The 13866-nt window shown below is 44.0% G+C and overlaps 1 long non-coding RNA gene across 10 annotated transcripts in view; it reads right to left on the reverse strand.

Moving 5' to 3' along the window:
- The window catches only part of Gm13373, an 89759-nt gene that overhangs the window by 26057 nt on the left and 49836 nt on the right, over nucleotides 1-13866 (reverse strand). The window contains exon 1 of one of the 10 annotated variants that reach the window (XR_866082.2): nucleotides 11963-12170. The exons of the other annotated variants lie outside the window; for them this stretch is intronic. This is a non-coding gene — a long non-coding RNA (predicted gene 13373). Of the gene's footprint in view, nucleotides 1-11962; nucleotides 12171-13866 lie in introns of those variants that run through there. 10 annotated transcript variants of the gene reach the window in all.

Raw genomic sequence — 13866 nt, forward strand, 5'->3', positions numbered from 1 at the left:
GCCACACCTTATGCAGCCAAGGTCTTGCTAGAACATGCTCAGTGAGATGGTTGTGTGGAGTCAGCCTGTAGACATCATGCCCTGTGAGCTGGGAAATCAGCAGGCCCTTATATGTTGCTTGAGGATCACAAGATGAGACCCCCGAGAGCTTGGGGAACAAATAGGGTGTCTTTCAACTCCAACTTCCCTCCACAATCTTTCTCTCCCATCCTAGAAGGAGCAGTAGGGGGAATGCTCAGTGGTGAGCAGCCAAGGCAGGACGTGAACCAACCAAGGATAACAACCTTAGCAGTGGTCTTCTGAACACTGCCACCAGTGCAGACCAGATGAAGCCTAGAAGACACATCAGGAAAGCACTGTTCTCTGAAGTGCCTGGGGTTTTTCCAGAGGGCTGGCTTGTCTTGAAGAATTAGCTGTGTTAAAATGTCTAAACTGCTTTTTGTTTTATTTTGTTTTGTGGAAAAAGAACAGAACACAGATCATAAATATTCAGACTCTAGTGGGGAAGGGAATGTGTTGGGGAACTCAAGCCAAGAGAAATAGAGGGTTGACCAGAACGGAAAGGAGGACCATGGCGCCAGACATGAATCTGGCCAAGGAGGCTGCTGCTGTTTACTTAGGAGTTTTTAAGATTATGTATATATCTTTGTTAGGGTTTCTGTTGCTGTCATAAAACTCCATGACAAAAAAATAAGTTGGGAAATAAAAGTTTCTTTCATCTAACAGTTCCATATCACAGTCCAATATCCAGAGAAGTCAGGCAGGAACTCAAGGCAGGAACATGGAGGTTTGTTTGTTTGTTTGTTTGTTTGTTTTAGTAAGAGCCCAGGAAGCTAGGAGTCAGCTCCGCAGTTAAGAGTGTGTGCTGCACCCTATAGGTGGAACAACATTATGAACTAACCAGTACCCCGGAGCTCTTGACTCTAGCTGCATATATATCAAAAGATGGCCTAGTCGGCCATCACTGGAAAGAGAGGCCCATTGGACTTGCAAACTTTATATGTCCCAGTACAGGGGAACACCAGGGCCAAAAAGGGGGAGTGGGTGGGCAGGGGAGTGGGGGTGGGTGGATATGGGGGACTTTTGGTATAGCATTGGAAATGTAAATGAGTTAAATACCTAATAAAAAATGGAAAAAAAAAAAAAGAGTGTGTGCTGCAAATAATATAAAATACCTTGGCATGTCTCTAACTAAGGAAGTGAAAGATCTGTATGATAAGAACTTCAAGTCTCTGAAGAAAGAAATTAAAGAAGATCTCAGAAGATGGAAAGATCTCCCATGCTCATGGATTGGCAGGATCAATATAGTAAAAATGGCTATCTTGCCAAAAGCAATCTACAGATTCAATGCAATCTCCATCAAAATTCCAACTCAATTCTTCAACGAATTAGAAAGGGCAATTTGCAAAGGCATCAGGAATAACAAAAAAAAAAAAAAAAAAAAACCCTAGGATAGCAAAAATCTTCTCAATGATAAAAGAACCTATAGTGGAATCACCATGCCTGACCTAAAGCTACTACAGAGCAATTGTGATAAAAACTGCATGGTACTGGTATAGCGACAGACAAGTAGACCAAAAGAATAGAATTGAAGACCCAGAAATGAACCCACACACCTATGGTCACTTGATCTTTGACAAGGGAGCTAAAACCATCCAGTGGAAAAAAGACAGTATTTTCAACAAATGGTGCTGGCACAACTGGCGGTTATCATGTAGAAGAATGCAAATTGATCCATTCCTATCTCCTTGTACTAAGGTCAAATCTAAGTGGATCAAGGAACTCCAAATAAAACCAGAGACAGTGAAACTTATAGAGGAGAAAGTGGGGAAAAGCCTCGAAGATATGGGCAAAGGGGGGAAATTCCTGAATAGAACAGCAATGGCTTGTGCTATAGGATCGAGAATCGACAAATGGGATCTCATAAAATTGCAAAGCTTCTGTAAGGCAAAAGACACCGCCAATAAGACAAAAAGGCCACCAACCGATTGGGAAAAGATCTTTACCTATCCTAAATCAGATAGGGGACTAATATCCAATATATATAAAGAACTCAAGAAGGTGGACTCCAGAAAATCAAATACCCCCATTAAAAATGGGCTCAGAGCTAAACAAAGACTTCTCACCTGAGGAATACCGAATGGCTGAGAAGCACCTGAAAAAATGTTCAGCTCCTTAATCATCAGGGAAATGCAAATCAAAACAACCCCGAGATTCCACCTCACACCAGTCAGAATGGCTAAGATCAAAAATTCAGGTGACAGCAGATGCTGGCAAGGATGTGGAGAAAGAGGAACACTCCTCCATTGTTGGTGGGATTGCAAGCTTGTACAGCCACTCTGGAAATCAGTCTGGCAGTTCCTCAAAAGGAAGGGGGAAGGGAGAAGGATAGGAAGAGGGGGGAGGGGGAGGGGGAGATAGAGAGGGGAAGGGAGAGGGGGAGGAAGAAAGGGAGAGGGAGGGGGAGAGGGGGGAGAAAGGGGAGAGGGAGAGGGGAGAGGGAGGCAGGAAGGGGGAGAGGGAGGGAAGGAGAGGGAGAAGGAAAGTGAGTGAGAGAGAGAGAGAGAGAGAGAGAGAGAGAGAGAGAGAGAGAGAGAGAAGTGAGGCTATGAAATCTCCAGGGATGTAATTCCTCCAGTAAGGCTAAACTTCCCCCATGACCTCATCAAACAGCAGCAGCACCAGGGAGCAACTGTTTAAATCCATAAGCCTGTGAGGGGTAGTTCCCATTTAAGCCACTACAGTGGCTACAGAGTGGGAACTGACAGGCTTTTAAAGGTTAAAAGGGGAGTCCTGTGGCTCAGAGAAGACATGCCTCTTGGACTTGACTGTAGCAGAATGTTTTCCTGGTATACTTAGTCTCTACTCATCCTAGAGGGAGGGCACTAACAGTCCAAAGAATGAGCCCTATCCAAACCCAACTAGGTAAAGTAATGGCGCTATTCAAATTATCCACAGGCACATAAGTCACTCAGAGGCAGGAGCATCACCAGCAAGTCTTGCTCCCAGCGTAGGCTACTCAGGAAAGGCTGTCCCTGTGCACCCCCAGCCCATCACCACTCACTGTAAATAGCACCCCAAGACCTGGGCAACTGAAGCAGCAGGGAGTATGGTAGATTCTTAGCAAATGTTCCCTAATGGCCCCTGCTCCTTCCACAGGGACGCCTCGTCACCATAACCTCAGACCTGGCTGTCAGCCTATCATTCTGCCTGTTTCACTGTCCTGGCTATGGTCAAGGTCTTCTGTAAGTCAGCACAGCTACTCAACTTCAAGACAGTCGTGGTCATATCACACTCCGGCAAAACGGCTTCACTGCCATGACAGATTGGGGACATTACTAAGTCAGCAGGGACATGGAAAATTGAATAGCACAGCTAACAAGTGCGCACTCTTTATAGTGCAAAAGACAATGTTTTCAAAATGGATTCCATGCTGCACTAAAACATGTCTCCGGAAGTCGAGAGCCTTGGCAATTTCCAGGCCAGGTCCTGTAAGCACAGAGGGAAAACTAGGAAGACTGTGCTGGGAGAGCAAGAAGAACAACCCCAACGCAGGGTTCAAGCCTCGCAGCAGAAATTCAATGTACTTATCCTGGAATGTAGTAAAGAATACTGCACACTGTACACTGGGGCTAGAGAGACAGTGCTTATGAGCACTGAGTGCTCTTCCTGAGGTCACAGGTTCAAGTCCCACCATCACATAGTGGCTCACAACAGTCTGTAAGGCAAGCCCCAGAGGATCTGATAATTCCTTCTGGACTCCACAGGCACTGCACACACAGGATACACACACAGATGAAGACATGCACACATACACATAAAAAAATAAATGAATAAAAGTTACTTTTAAAAGAATACTATGTGTCAAAACTTGAGAAATAACGCTAAAACAATATGTATACAAGGAAATTTAAGGTGTTAAATAATTGTTTTGGAAAAGCTGAAAACGTGTGAACTTATCTAAAAATATGCAAGAGAGAAGCAGGCTAATACAAAACCATGAAAATAAATTATAAAGACTGAGGAAGAGAACACAGACAGCCCCAGTTCACAGTGAGAAACTTAAGTGCCACATTATGGAAATACTAGTTATGAATAAGGAGATATATGACAAATTAAAAGTAATAGAGACAAGTAGGGTGGCTGAGGCAGGAGAATTGCCTCAAGTTCAAGCCTGAGCTACATATTGAGCTCTAGATCAGCTAGAGCTACAATGGGGCGTGAGACCTTGCCCCAAAAACACCCGCCATGTTAGGGATTGGTTCTTCTATTGCTTGTCTTAATTCAGCTCCCAAAAGCCACACTTTCTGACTCTGAGGGTCCCTGCCCACAACGGGCTTTGATTGGTAATAAAGCATTGCTATACTGCCAATGGCTGGGCAGGAAGATGGAGGCGAGACTTTTAGATTTCAGGCAAGAGACCAAGGTGGGAGAAGAACAGACTAAATCTAGGGGTCAGGGGAGCAGAGAAATCAGAATTAAAGGCCTACCGACGTGTAAAAATCCAGGAAAGTGGCCCCAGGGTCCACTCCCTGGCTTGGGTCTGGGGAAAAAAACAAAATGTGATCTAAAAAATGTTAACTCAGGAATACCAGAGGGAAACGTGTGCTAGCCGTGGGAGGCTTAGAAGTGCCCAGTCATTGAGCTAGTTGAATGTATTAAAAATTAAGCTGACGTGTGTGTGTGTGTGTGTGTGTTTGTGTGTGTGTGTGTGTGTGTGTGTGTGTGTGTGAATCCAGAAGAACTCTAGCAGTTGGCCAGAAGCTTGATCACCTGCACAGAGGGAGCTCAAAGTGGTTTAACTATTCACTGCCACACCCCAACGGCTCCAGAGATGGTTTGCTGTTCTGCTGGTCCAGGGAATCTGGTTTAGGTTCCGTGCACCTACTCTGATGGCTCACAACCACCTGGGGCCAGGTCCATGGAATTCCCCTCTTCTCAGGGTACCTGCACACCTGAAGGAGATATATATATATATATATATATATATATGTCAATTAAATCCCCCAAATTAGAAAGCAAACATATTTACATGTGTATCCATAAATTAATGGTTAATAGGAGAATATGGTACAAGTACATAAAAGCTTTATTTCATATACTTAAATTTTTCAATGAATTGACAAATTTCTAGGAAAATGCCTTCCAACACAATAATAGAAAATCTTCATAGTACTGAATTGAAGTCATAATTTAACATCTTCTGCCCAGCAAAATAACTATCCTGAGAAAATTTCACTCATTAATTCTATAAAACATCCAACAAAGAATAGTTAGAATTTGTGAAAGTCTGTTTAGCTGCAATGGTTAGACTTGCCACTTGACAGGACTTAAGGTATCCTAGAAGACACACCAATGAGCATGTTTGTGACAGTGCTTTCAGAGATTGACTGAGGAGGGCCAGCTCACCTTCAAAGTAGGTGACACGATCAGAGGAAGAGGTAGTGCTGCCTGCCTATCTAGCTTTGCTTCTTTCTGAGGGAGAGCATCAGTTCTCACCAGTGCTGCTGCTACAATCGCCACCACCACCATCGCTACCACTGCTACTGCCTCCATAGCCGCCACTGCTGCCGTCACCACCACTGCTGCCACCACCACCATCGCTCCAGACACCACCTCCACTGCCACCACCATTGCCACCACCTCTAACACTGCCACCACACTCTGTTGACATCAGAACTCCAGCTTCATTGACTTTCCAATGTGGACTCAGTGCCAGTGACTCTCCAGGGAGATCCAGGTCTTCAGTGCCAAACTAGAACAGTCGAGGCATCCTGCTTCATGGACTGAGCAGCTACCAGATTCTCAGTCTCTCCTAAATGCAGGTAGGCATTCTTGGACTACCTAGACCGTATTGTGTGAGGCATTCTCGCAAATTCCCTTTTATTATACATAGACACAGAAATGTAGCTATAGATAGATAGATAGATAGATAGATAGATAGATAGATAGATAGATAGATAGATAGAAGATCTCAGCCCACTGTGGGAAGCACCATTCCCTAGGCCGGGGCTGCTGGGCTCTATAAGAAAGCCCCCTAAGTGCAATACCATTAGCAAACCCTCAAGCAGCATTCTTCCATGGTTTCTGCTGCACTTCCTTCAGTTCCTGTTGGCCATAATGCTGGCTGTACAGAGCAGCTGGTGGGTCTGCCTCCAGGTTCCAGCCTTCATTCCTACCCACAAAGATTAATCGTGACCTGGAGTTGTAAGCCAAATAACTCTTCTCCTCCCCTATGTTGGTTTTAGTCATGGAGCTTGTCACAGCAACAGAAATGGAACTAGAAGACCTGCCTAATGCATCAGAGATCAGACAGTGAGAAACACCCCAGAGCTCATTGGAGAGGACAGTGTAGCCTGACAGCCACCGTGACAAGGGCAGAACAAGAAATAAAAGGAATGACCAATCTCACTCAGCCAATCAGCTCTAGCCATGTGGAAAGAGCCATCACCCCATGTCCAAGTTCACTGTTAAAACACAGGCTAGCTTAACACAGGAAAGTAATGTTATTGACAGCATTGATAAGCTAAAGGAGGGACTCAGGTGAGCACCTATTGGCTGCTTTGTTCACCTCTCTCAAAGTGTTTGATGAAAGTCAACAGCCAGACTCTCACCTAAAGCCAGAGCATTAGCTGTGACTACCCATCCGTCTCAGACTACACAATGACCACAAACGATGCAAAATTCCATCTAGTACCATGCCCGGCTGACGTCCACAGTCCAGAAACAGATGTAAGCTTCTGCCAGGAGCTGGCAAAGAAGCTAGGACTGGAGGGGCCATGACGAAAAGACAAAAGGAAAGTGTGGAGCGTGAGCTGGTGGTCTGCTGGCCTTCCTCCTCTAGGCAGTGGGCCACTGTGCACACACAGCTCAAGGAAAGACCAGGACAGAAGCAGGAAGGAAAGGCTGGATCCTTAAGTGGTGGGTTTTTTAAGTCTCAACAATGTGAGAAAATAAAATTTGGCCAGTTGGGAACACGGCTCAGTAAATAAGGTAATTGTTGAACAAGCATGGAGACTTGAGTTCAGGTACCCAGCACCTGTTTCAAAGCTGGGCATGATGATGTAGGATTGTAATCCAGTATTGAGAGAGAGGAAACAGCAGATTCCTGCAGCTCCCTGGCTACCTCATCTTTCAGGATCAGTGAGCTTCATGTTCAGTGAGAAACACTATCTCCAAAAAGAAAAAAGAAAAGAAAAGAAAGAAAGAAAAGAAAAGGACAGAGAGATGGCTCAGTAGTTAGAGTACTTACTGTTCTTGCAGAGGACCTGGGTCCCCAGCAAGCACTTGGTGGCTCAGGACCATCTATAACCAATCTATGAAGTTTCTGTGACTTTGTTCTAGCTCGTTGTCATGTATAAGTGCTATATGTGCATACATGCAAGCAATGCAAATTGATAAGTATATAAAATGAAAATAAATTCTTAAAGAGAATAAATAAACATAAAAGAAAAGTTGAGGAAGACCCTCCCCCCTGCCAGGCCTCTGGCCATATGAACATGTGTGTATTACACAGGAGAAAGAAGAAATAAAGAAAGGAAGAGAGGAAGGAAAAGAGTGGGCACATGTGTTCAGGGCACACTAAGGAAAGCCCTAGGGACTCCCAGGATTAAGGGAGTTGGCTGCAAGTCAGGTTATTAGATGGCAAACCCTAGCTTAGAGGAGGAGAGCGTATGCTGGATGGAATCCTCCTGCTGTTCTCTGAATGTCTGAAAGGGACATTTAAGCAGCACTGCCTTCAGGAACAGCCCGGCAGTCAGAACCTCGTCACATTGTCATCCACAAGGTCTGGCGCTGAATCAAGTGTAGCAGTCAACCTGAGAGACTGATGGAGAGGAAAGGAAGGGAACTAGAAAGAGGCCTGTGGGAACTCCAGATATTAAAGTCATCAGATGCAGTATTTGAGGGTTTTGTCAGTCTGACAAAAAACCTGAGATAAACAACTTAACAGAAGAAAAGATCTATTGTTGCTCATGTCTGCTGAGGTCTCAGTCCACAGTCATTGGGTTCTGCATCTTCTGGGCCCAATGAATCGGAATGTGTTGAGAGGAAGCTTCTTGCTTCTCAGTGGCTGAGGACTGGGGAGGAGGAAGAGAGGACAAGAGGGATCCTTTAAAGTCACCTTCACAGAGAATGATGTCCTCCCATTAGGCCCCAACTCCAGTTATTGCTCTGGGGACCAAGCCTTCAATGCCTGAGTCTTGGGGGGGGGGGGTATATTTCCTATCCAAACTATACCATGTGGCCTTTAAGTAATTCTGAAAAATACAATCAAGAAGAGACGTGGAATTGATGAACAATTTGAGAGCAGGCATACATATATACGCTTGAGTTGACAAGCTATTAATATAAGAAGCTAAAATAACTTAAGAGTGAGCTCAGAAGTAGAATAGACCCAGTCAAGAAAATAACTGATGATTCTAGAAGACAAGTTGAAGGAGCCCCGGATGGGAGATAATGAATCCTAAGCCAGGCTCGGCTGTGTAGACAGACCTGCCTCAAAGATAAATAAATACAAATTAAGGAAGGTGATAAGATTGGAGACAAAGCGTTGATACTCAAAACCATTCAGAAAGCTCTAGAAGGCCATAATCAAGGGAAAAGAAGAACAAGAAAAGACCCACAGGTAGAAATTGTCTGCATATGGTCTGTATAGGAAATCAAAAGGAATCTGCAAGAATCTAAACTTAAGCAAGGCCAGAAAAGTCATACACGTTCAACACACAAAACCCAAACCCATGTGTATGTGTGACTATCTAAGTCACAAATACTATTTCATTTATAAGGCAAGTAAAATAATTAGGCATAAACTTAGCAAAATATGTAAAGGGTTAATAGAGAGCTGGAGCTGCAGGTAGCTATGAGCAGCCACCATGTGGGTGCTGGGAATCAAAGCGGTCCCCTGGAAGAACAGTAAGTGCTTTAACCACTGAGCCATCTCTCCGGCTCCCCAGTCAGGCTTGGTGAGTCAGACCGGTCTACTCGACAGTGCATATGAAAGGGCACAGGTAATGGAAAGGCAGAAACTGGATCTTACTACAGTAAAGCCACGTTAAAGAATAAAGTGAAGAGCCAAAGCGTGATCCAGATGGAGGACCAGAGGGGGAACTGGAGCTCACCCAAGCATCACGCCCAGCTGACAGCGAAGGAGCACACAGAGCTACTTGTGTACAGGAGAAGGATGCTGCTCCTGGAAGATGCTGCAGGGCAGGACACTGTGGGCCACAGAGCCAATTCACAAAGGTGTCTTCTGACCTCCACGTGCAGGCTGTGGCACATGCTTACACACACATGGTAGGGCATGCATACTTATACCCATAAGATTAAAAAATACATGTAACATTTTTTAAAGTCTGACTTTGATCTTGAGTTTACATCTTTGCTGCCCAAAATAAACTCACCAAAAAGATCATGGATTTAAGTATAAAATATAAAATTATAGAGAATTCAGGGAACAAAGGTATGAGGTCATCCTCTAGCCCTGGGACAATTTCCTAGCTGATACCAAGAGTGTGTGAAAGGGAAAATTGATTAAAAAAAATAACCAGCCTTAATCACAATTAAAATGGTTACCTTCTGAACAATATTTTATCCAACCAGCATTTGGCCAGGTATCTGGCACATTCCATAAAGACTAAAGGGATAAAAATAAATGAGTTGTTCTTCAGACAACAGAACTGAGATTTCATCTCACTTAGATCAAAGAAATGCCAATGCTCTCCGCTATGATCATAACGTGAAGCCATTTACAAAGTAAATACAGAGAGGACCTCGTGCATCTGAGGGAGGCAGGCTTCAAAGGATTGCAGAGGAGAGGGCCCACAATTCACCCGCAGACACTGAGTGTCTCTCAAGCTTGGCAACGTCCTCAGGATGCAGCTCTTTACCACAGCCACTCAGTGTGAGCAAGCCTTCAGAACAACATGCAGTAGAGTCGGTGTGATGGGCAGATGGTTTAGATGGCTTTCCACGGGCACTGGAGATGGCTCAGTGGTTAAGAGCACTGCAGAGGCCCAGGGTTCAGCTCCCAGCATCTACGTGGTAGCTCACAACCATTCATATCTTCAATTGCAAGAGATCTGATACTCTCTTCTAGCCTCAAAGGCAAACATGGACATGGTGCACACACATACATGCAGGCCAATGCTCCACATAAAAAAAAAAAAAAATTACACAAATCTTGAAAAAAAAAAAAAAAACCACCCAGTGAAATTACTAGATTTCATGAGAGATTGTAGCATAATTGTTACATACAAAGCTAATAAACAAAGAACCATTGCTTGGGGAGTGTGGTGGCGCGCACCTTTAATCCCAGCACTTGGGAGGCAGAGGCAGGTTGATCTCTGTGAGCTCAAGAACATAGAGTTCTAAGATAACCAGGGATGCATAGAGAGGCCTTGTCTCAAAAACTAACAAGCAACAACAAAAAGCAATTGCTTCTCTTTATCCTAACCAAAATTAAATAAAGATGGGAAATGAAAAATGTAAAGGTATAACGAGAATAAAACAGAGAGTACATAGTTCCTGGGGTAAAAACAGCGACATATGCTCTGAGCATTTATGAAGAAAGTGATAAAAGTCATTTGGTGCTATGTGGAGATTATTCCCAACATCCAAACCACGCTGTGCAGATGCCTCTGACCTCCCCCGTTCACACCACAGCCTGCAGTTTCGGTATATATTCTGTAATGACACATGGACGGCTTTGGTGTGAACAGGGCTTGTCGATCTTGGTAAAAGCCAAGAAGAGCAAAGACTATCGAAGAATCTCTAAGAAGCACCTCTGAGCCTTCATAGTTCCTGGAGACCCAGACGATACTCCAGCCCGTTCCATACCCCTAAACTTCCAGCTAGCAAGTGGGCTGAGAGAAAGAGAAACACCGTGTTCTTATTCAGTCAACACAACTGTGTGTGTAGAAAAGAAGAGGAGGAACTCTAAACTACTTGAATCTATGAGATTGCTTGAAGCTAATTGGTTTTCTATATAGTAGCAACCAATACTCAAGCAGCCTTTAAATACCACTTCAGTACTATCAGCTACTTATGAAAAGAGTCACTACAAAAATGTAGTGGAGCTGTCCACTCAATGCCACAGAGCATTGCTGGGGAAAACTGAGGACCGGGGGGGGGGGGGGGGTCAATCACCATTGGTGAATGGGAAGACTCAATATGGTAATTATATTGGTGCTTAAGGGTTGGGTTTAGTCCCCAGCTCCAGCAAAAAAGAAAAAAATGTATATAATTTTCTTCCCATAGTGATCTGCTTCATGTCACAACATGCTTCATGGAATTTGATTAACAGATTCTAAATCACATATGGAAGTGCAGAGACTCAAAGATCATCAGGGGCCTGTAGATGCAGACAGAGCTGAGATACTGTTACTTGAAATAGAAATGTGTTAGGGGTCGTGATGAGCACGCTAATGGGCTCAGGAGCAGATAGGCCAGCCCTGGGATCCCAGAAATCACGTGAACACACACATGCATGCACACATGTACATGTGTACACATGCACACATACACACACGCACACACACTCATACTCTCTCAGATACACACACTTTCACACATGCACACATTCATATTCTTTCAGATAAACATACTCATACACATGCACACACATTCTTTGTCAGATACACACACTTTCACACATGTACACATGAATACACACATTCATATTTTTTCAGATACAAACACTCATATGCATGCACACATGAACACATGCACCCATGCACACACACACATACTCTCTCAGATATACACTTTCACTTTCACACATGCACACATGCTACATACATACATTCATATTTTTTCAGATACATGTACTCGAACACATGCACATGTTCTCACTCAGATGCACACACATTATTACTCATGAACTGTATTCCTTATTTTCCATGTTACAGTCACAAAATACCTGAGAAGAAACAACTTCAGAACAGAAGGGTCAATTTGGGCTTACAGTTTGAGAGACATGATCTACCATGCTAGGAAGTCATAGTGGCCGGAGCTTGAAGCCATTGAAGTACATCTGCAGTCAGGCAGTGGAGTGCAGAGAGGAAATGGGATTGGGCTAAGCTGGCTCCCCACCACAGTGAGTCACTTCCTCCAATGAGGCTCCACCTCCATAACATGACAGAATAGTGCCAATTTCTGGGGACCAGATGTTCAAACATATGAGCCTGCAGAGGCATTTTGCAACACACACTCACAAACACACACACACACACACACATACATGCACACATACATGCCTGCAAGTCTCTCTCATACACACACAAAGTAATCAAATTTGCTGCTGCTTAGGAAATGGAAAGTCTTTTTTAAATGCAATGATGCTATGTTGACTGACAAACCCCTTCTTTATACCCACACACAGAAATGTATTCAAAGTGGGCCCAACAGAACATGAAAACTTCTAGAAGAAAACATAAAATGGTTTCATGGCCTTTACCCCAAGCTTATAGTTGACACATATGGGACTTTGGTCAAATTAAGAACTTTCATTTGTCAAAAGAGTTGGAGGGTAAGAGACAGATGAAAAGATATTTCCAAGCTCAGACCCTAGGGGATGGCTCTACAGCACATAATGGATCCCACAAGTTAATACGCAAGGTGTAAGCAGCTCAATGTTTCAGTGGGTAAGAGATCAAATAGACACTAATGAACAGAAAACATGCGTGCAGTCAGTTCACACACAAAGACATTGAGCATATTAGCCCAGGAAATGCAAATTCAAGCTCAGGGAGGCATTCCTACACAGCTATCAGAAAGGCTAAAGCAGCCGGGTATTGTGGCGCATGCCTTTAATCCCAGCACTCGTTGGCAGAAGCAGGAGGATTTCTGAGTTCAAGGCCAGCCTGGTCTACTGAGTGAGTTCCAGGACAGTCAGGGCTACACAGAGAAACCCTGTCTTGAAAAACCAAAAAAAAAAAAAAAAGAAAGAAAGGCTAAAGCTAAGCAGATAATAGTAGATGCCAACCAAAGGTTGGAAGTCACCTGTAGGGCTAATGTTTGGACTTCTCTGGATCATATTACCATCAATAAAATTCACACAAGAACCTCACATCAAATAACAAAAATAATCACACACAAAAAAAACCTTTATAATGTTTAAATATAATAAGTTAATGATATCGCTTTGTTCTGCATTCATAGCTATCTGTGGTCATGTGTGGCCCACAGGCCATGGGTTGGACACACCTAAACTTTCATGTTCTTCTGGCAGAATGAAAAAATAATAAAATAATAATTACATACAGAAATTCTGGGAAACCTTAAACAACAGCCTCCGGAATCCAGCAATTGCACTTACAGGTGTGTATGCAACAGAAATAGTGGGGCCACAAGGAGATGGCCAGGAATGTCCATGGGTACCATATGCCTGTGAATGCACTGCACGGCTGTGAAAAATGCCTGTGAAGGAATCACAGACTGCACTGCTGGACAGAAGTGTAGCTTAGAAATAGCTGGGACAGAACTGCCCCCTTGAAAGGCACAAGCTTAGCCAATTCCCCAAGCAAGGAAAAGACAATCTGAACAGGCCTCTAGCTAGTAAGACCTGAAACCAGGAAGTATCCACTTCTGGGAAAAAAGGCAGCAGGCCCTGTGGGGGTTTCTGGTGAATTCTACCAAACATGGAAAGGAAATGGTGCACCAGCCCTCAGCATGCTCTTCCAGGAACACACACAGACACACACACACACACACACAAACACACACACGAGTGCGCAAATATCACTGTGCTCATTCTGGGGCCAGCAACCTTGACACGATGGTTAATCTTGATTGTCTACATTGGCAGTGTTTAGCATCACCATGGAAACACCTCTGAGCATGTATGCAAGGGAGCTTCTGGCCTGTGTT

This window comes from Mus musculus, chromosome 2 (assembly GCF_000001635.26).
Source record: "Mus musculus strain C57BL/6J chromosome 2, GRCm38.p6 C57BL/6J".
Lineage (NCBI taxonomy): Eukaryota > Metazoa > Chordata > Mammalia > Rodentia > Muridae > Mus > Mus musculus.